Source organism: Arachis stenosperma, chromosome 3 (genome assembly GCF_014773155.1).
Source record: "Arachis stenosperma cultivar V10309 chromosome 3, arast.V10309.gnm1.PFL2, whole genome shotgun sequence".
NCBI lineage: Eukaryota > Viridiplantae > Streptophyta > Magnoliopsida > Fabales > Fabaceae > Arachis > Arachis stenosperma.
Window position 1 is genome coordinate 53,041,867 of NC_080379.1, and position 6,603 is coordinate 53,048,469.

Below are 6,603 nucleotides of genomic sequence, written 5' to 3' on the forward strand. Positions count from 1 at the left end.
GAAAAAGCCAATAGCCCTTAAAAACAAAAGGCAAGGGTAAAAAGGATCCAAGGCTTTGAGCATCAATGGATAGGAGGGCCCAAGGAAATTAAATCCAGGCCTAAGCGGCTAAATCAAGCTGTCCCTAACCATGTGCTTGTGTCATGAAGGTCCAAGTGAAAAGCTTGAGTGTGCTTAAGAGTGTGCTTAAGAGCTCTGGACACCTCTAACTGGGGACTCTAGCAAAGCTGAGTCACAATCTGAAAAGGTTCACCCAGTTATATGTCTGTGGCATTTATGTATCCAGTGGTAATACTGGAAAACAAAGTGCTTAGGGCCACGGCCAAGACTCATAAGTAGCTGTGTTCAAGAATCAACATGCTTAACTAGGAAAGTCAATAACACTAACCGAAATTCTAAGTTCCTAGAGAAGCCAATCATTCAGAACTTCAAAGGAAAAAGTGAGATGCCAAAACTGTTCAGAAGCAAAAAGCTACAAGTCCCGCTCATCTAATTATAATTAATATTCATTGAATTTCTGAAATTTATAGTATATTCTCTTCTTTTTATCCTATTTGATTTTCAGTTACTTGGGGACAAGCAACAATTTAAGTTTGGTGTTGTGATGAGCGGATAATTTATACGCTTTTTGGCATTGTTTTTAGGTAGTTTTTAGTAAGTTCAAGCTACTTTTAGGGATGTTTTCATTAGTTTTTATGTTAAATTCACATGTCTGGACTTTACTATGAGTTTGTATGTTTTTCTGTGATTTCAGGTAATTTCTGGCTGAAATTGAGGGACTTGAGCAAAACTCTGAAAAAGGCTGACAAAAGGACTGCTGATGCTGTTGGAATCTGACCTCCCTGCACTCGAAATGGATTTTCTGGAGTTACAGAACTCCAAATGGCGCGCTCTCAACGGCGTTGGAAAGTAGACATCCAGAACTTTCCAGCAATATATAATAGTCCATACTTTATTCGGAAATTGACGACGTAACTTGGCGTTGAACGCCAAGTACATGCTGTTGTCTGGAGTTAAACGCCAGAAAAACGTCATGATCCGGAGTTGAACGCCCAAAACACGTCATAACTTGGAGTTCAACTCCAAGAGAAGCCTCAGCTCGTGGATAGATCAAGCTCAGCCCAAACATACACCAAGTGGGCCCCGGAAGTGGATTTAGGCATCAATTACTTACTCATGTAAACCCTAGGAGCTAGTTTATTATAAATAGAACTTTTTACTATCATAATCTCATCCTGGATTATATTTTGAATCCTGTGATCACGTTTTGGGGGCTGGCCATTCAGCCATGCCTGAACCTTTCACTTATGTATTTTCAACAGTGGAGTTTCTGCACACCACAGATTAAGGGTGTGGAGCTCTGCTGTACCTCAAGTTTCAATACAAATTACTATTACTTTCTATTCAATCCTCTTTTATTCTTATTCCAAGATATACGTTGCACAACACTTTGATGAATGTGATGATCCGTGAAACTCATCATCATTCTCACTTATGAACGCGCGTGATTGACAACCACTTCCGTTCTACCTTAGGCCGGGCGCATATCTCTTAGATTCTCCAACAGAATCTTCGTGGTATAAGCTAGATAGATGGCGGCATTCATGGGGATCCGGAAAGTCTAACCTTGTCTGTGGTATTCCGAGTAGGATCCCGAGAATCCGGAAAGTCTAACCTTGTCTGTGGTATTCCGAGTAGGATTCCGGTATTGAATGACTGTGACGAGCTTCAAACTCCTGAAGGCTGGGCGTTAGTGACAGACGCAAAAGAATCAATGGATTCTACTCCAACCTGATTGAGAACCGACAGATGATTAGCCGTGCTGTGACAGAGCATTTGGACCATTTTCACTGAGAGGATGGGATGTAGCTATCAACAATGGTGATGCCTCTAGACGATTAGCTGTGCAGTGACAGCGCATAGGACCATTTTCCCGAGAGGATTAAAAGTAGCCATTGATGATGGTGATGCCCTACATACAGGTTGCCATGGAAAGGAGTAAGAAGGATTGGATGAAAGCAATGAGAAAGTAGAGATTCAAGAGGAGCACCTCCATACGCCTATCTGAAATTTCCACTATTGATTTACATAAGTATTTCTATCCCTTTTATTTTCTTTTTATTATTAATTTCGAAACCCATAAACATTTAATCTGCCTAACTGAGATTTACAAGGTGACCATAGCTTGCTTCATACCAACAATCTCTGTGGGATCGACCCTTACTCGCGTAAGGTTTATTACTTGGACGACCCAGTACACTTGCTGGTTAGTTGAACGGAGTTGTGAATTCAAATAGAGCCAATTATTAAATTTCATACAAGTACAAAGAGCATGGATCACAATTTCGTCTACCAAATTCTCATTAAGAATTTTGATATCTTTATTTTCTTCTTCCACTTAATTTTCGAAAAAATCCAAAAAAAATTACAAAGTTATAAAAACCAAAAATATTTCTTGTTTGAGTATAGTGTCTCATTTTAAGCTTGGTGTCAATTGCATGTTTCTGTTCTTCTTGCATTCATTCATGTGTCTTAAGTGATCTTCAATATGTTCTTGATGATTTCATTGCTCTGATCTTTAAATTCTCTTGACTTGAGTGTTTTGTGTTTCTCATGTGCATTCTCATTTTGTTAGTGTCAGTAGTATACAAACTGCTAAGTTTGGTGTCTTGCATGCATTGTTATTTGATTTCAGTTGCATTTTGATTATTCTTCAGCATTAAAAATCCAAAAATATTTTTAATTTGTGTCTTTTCAAGTCAATAATACAGAGAATTGAAGATTCAGAACATATAGCAGAGGAATTACACAGAAAAAGCTGGGCGTTCAAAACGCCCAGTGAAGAAGGCAAACTGGCGTTTAAACGCCAGCCAGGGTGCCTGGCTGGGCGTTTAACGCCCAAAAGGGTAGTGCTTTGGGCGTTAAACGCCAGAATGGATACCATTTTGGGCGTTTAACGCCAGGATGGCACAAGAGGGAAGATTTTGTTTTCAATTCAAATTTTTTATAAGTTTTCAAAATTTTTCAAAATCAAATCTTTTTCAAATCATATCTTTTCAATCAAATCTTTTTCAAAATCAATTTCTTTCTTTTTTTCAAAAATACTTGCTATCAATTAATGATTTGATTCAACATTTCAAGTATGTTGCCTTTTCTGTTGAGAAAGGTTTAATGTTTGAATCATATCTTTTCTTGTTAGCCAAGTCATTAATTTTTAAAATCAAATCTTTTTAAATTGCTTTTCAAATCATATCTTCTCAATCATATCTTTTTAAAACCATAACTTTTCAATCATATCTTTTTGATTTCTAATTTCAAAATCTTTTTCAAAAATCACTTGATTTCTTTTCCACTCTTAGTTTTCGAAAATCAATTAGTATTTTTCAAAATGTTTTTGAAATCTTTTAGTTAATTTTCGAAAATTTCTTCCCCTCTTCTCACATCCTTCTATTTATGGACTAACACTATTCCTTAATGCACAATTCGAACTCCATCTTTCTTGATAAGTTCGAATTCTCTACTTCTTCCTTCTATTTTTCTTTTTCTCTGACACCTCAAGGAATCTCTATACTGTGACATAGAGGATTCCATATTTTCTTGTTCTCTTCTCTTTCATATGAGCAGGAGCAAAGACAAAAGCATTCTTGTTGAGGCTGACCTTGAACTTGAAAGGACCTTGAAGCGACAGCTAAGAGAAGCTAAGGCAGAACTCTCTGTAGAGGACCTAACAGAAATCTTCAAAGAAGAAGAACCCATGGCAGCCGAAAACAACAACAATGCCGACAATGCAAGGAAGAGACATTGAGGAGCTAAAGCACTCCATAAGATCTTCAAGAGGAAGAACAAGCCGCCATCACTAAAGTGGACCCGTTCTTTAATCTCCTTGTTCTTTATTTTCCTGTTTTTCGAATTTTCATGCTTATGTTTATCTATGTTTGTGTCTTATGATCATTAGTGTCTTAGTGTCTATGCCTTAAAGTTATGAATGTCCTATGAATCCATCACCTTTCTTGAATGAAAAATATTCTTAATTGAAAAAGAGAAGAATTGCATGAATTTTGAATTTTATAACAGATTAATTATTTTGATGTGGTGGCAATACTTTTGACTTCTGAATTATGTATTTTGAATTTGTTGTTTATGAATGACTGGCTCTTGAAAGAATGATGAAAAAGGAGAAATGTTACAGAGGATCTGAAAAATCATAAAAATGATTCTTGAAGCAAGAAAAAGTAGTGAATATTAAAAAAAACGAAAAAAAAAGAAAGAAAAAGAAAAAAATAAAGTTGTGATCCAAGGCAAAAAGAGTGTGCTTAAGAACCCTGGACACCTCTAATTGGGGACTCTAGCAAAGCTGAGTAACAATCTGAAAAGGTTCACCCAATTATGTGTCTGTGGCATGTATGTATCCGGTGGTAATACTGGAAGACAGAGTGCTTTGGGCCACGGCCAAGACTCATAAAGTAGCTGTGTTCAAGAATCATCATACTTAACTAGGAGAATCAATAACACTATCTGGATTCTGAGTTCCTATAGAAGCCAATCATTCTGAATTTCAAAGGATAGAGTGAGATGCCAAAACTGTTCAGAGGCAAAAAGCTAAAAGCCCCGCTCATCTAATTAATATTGATCTTCATGGATGTTTTTGGAATTCATTGCATATTCTCTTCTTTTTATCTTATTTGATTTTCAGTTGCTTGGGGACAAGCAACAATTTAAGTTTGGTGTTGTGATGAGCGGATAATTTGTACGCTTTTTGGCATTGTTTTTAGTATGTTTTAGTTAGTTTTTAGTATATTTTTATTATTTTTTAGTTAAAATTCACTTTTCTGGACTTTACTATGAGTTTGTGTGTTTTTTTGTCATTTCAGGTATTTTCTGGCTGAAATTGAGGGACTTGAGCAAAAATCTGATTCAGAGACTGAAAAGGACTGCAAATGATGTTGGATTCTGACCTCCCTGCACTCGAAGTGGAGTTTCTGGAGCTACAGAAGCCCAATTGGCGCGCTCTCAACGGTGTTGGAAAGTAGACATCCTGGGCTTTCCAGCAATGTATGATAGTCCATACTTTGCCCGAGATTTGATGGCCCAAACCGGCGTTCTAAATCAGCTCAAAACTGCCCGGCGTTAAACGCCGGAACTGGCACAAGAATGGGAGTTAAACACCCAAACTGGCACAAAAGCTGGCGTTTAACTCCAAGAGAAGTCTCTACACGAAAATGCTTCAATGCTCAGCCCAAGCACACACCAAGTGGGCCCGGAAGTGGATTTTTATGTCATTTACTCATTTCTGTAAACCCTAGGCTACCAGTTCTCTACAAATAGGACATTTTACTATTGTATTTTCATCGGGGGGACATCTAGTTCTTAGATCATCTTGGTTCTTCTGGTTCCCTCTCTGGGGCTGAAGCCCATGATCACTTTTGTCCTTATGTATTTTCAACGGTGGAGTTTCTACACACCATAGATTAAGGTGTGGAGCTCTGCTGTACCTCGAGTATTAATGTAATTACTATTGTTCTTCTATTCAATTCAGCTTGTTCTTATTCCAAGATATTCATTCGTACCCAAGAACATGATGAATGTGATGATTATGTGACGCTCATCATCATTCTCACTTATGAACGCGTACTTGACAACCACTCCCGTTCTACAAGCAAACAAGGCTTGAATGTTTATCTCTTGGATTCCTTAATCGGAATCTTCGTGGTATAAGCTAGAATTGATGGCGGTATTCAAGAGAATCCGGAAGGTATAAACCTTGTCTGTGGTATTCTGAGTAGGATTCAATGATTGAATGACTATGACGAGCTTCAAACTCCTGAAGGCTGGGCGTTAGTGACAGACGCAAAAGAATCACTGGATTCTACTCCAACCTGATTGAGAACCGACAGATGATTAGTCGTGCCGTGACAGGGTGCGTTGAACATTTTCACTGAGAGGACGGGACTGTAGCCACTGACAACGGTGATGCCCAACATACAGCTTGCCATAGAAAGGAGTAAGAAGGATTGGATGAAGACAGTAGGAAAGCAGAGAGACGGAAGGGACAAAGCATTTCCATTCGCTTATCTGAAATTCTCACCAATGAATTACATAAGTATCTCTATCCTTATTTTATATTCTATGTTATTCTCCATAACCATTTGAATCTGCCTGACTGAGATTTACAAGGTGACCATAGCTTGCTTCATACCAACAATCTCCGTGGGATCGACCCTTACTCGCGTAAGGTTTATTACTTGGACGACCCAGTGCACTTGCTAGTTAGTTGTGCGAAGTTGTGATAAAGAGTTGAGATTGCAATTGAGCGTACCATGTTGATGGCGGCATTGATGATCACAATTTCGTGCACCAAGCGCCCAGGGAGGGTGCTACCAGCATTTTTCTTTTCAGCTCCAAACCCTGCCAATTTGCTCTGAATTTCACCTAAAATTATAAAAACACCAAAACAAATCAAAATAGTATCCAAAAAGGATTTTTTCACTAAAATCAAGTAAAACTAAGTAAAATCTAACTAAAAATAACTATAAAATAATAAGAAAAAGGGTATAAGATGCTCACGCATCAAGAAGTTGTTGAGAGAGTTTGAGGACCTTAACT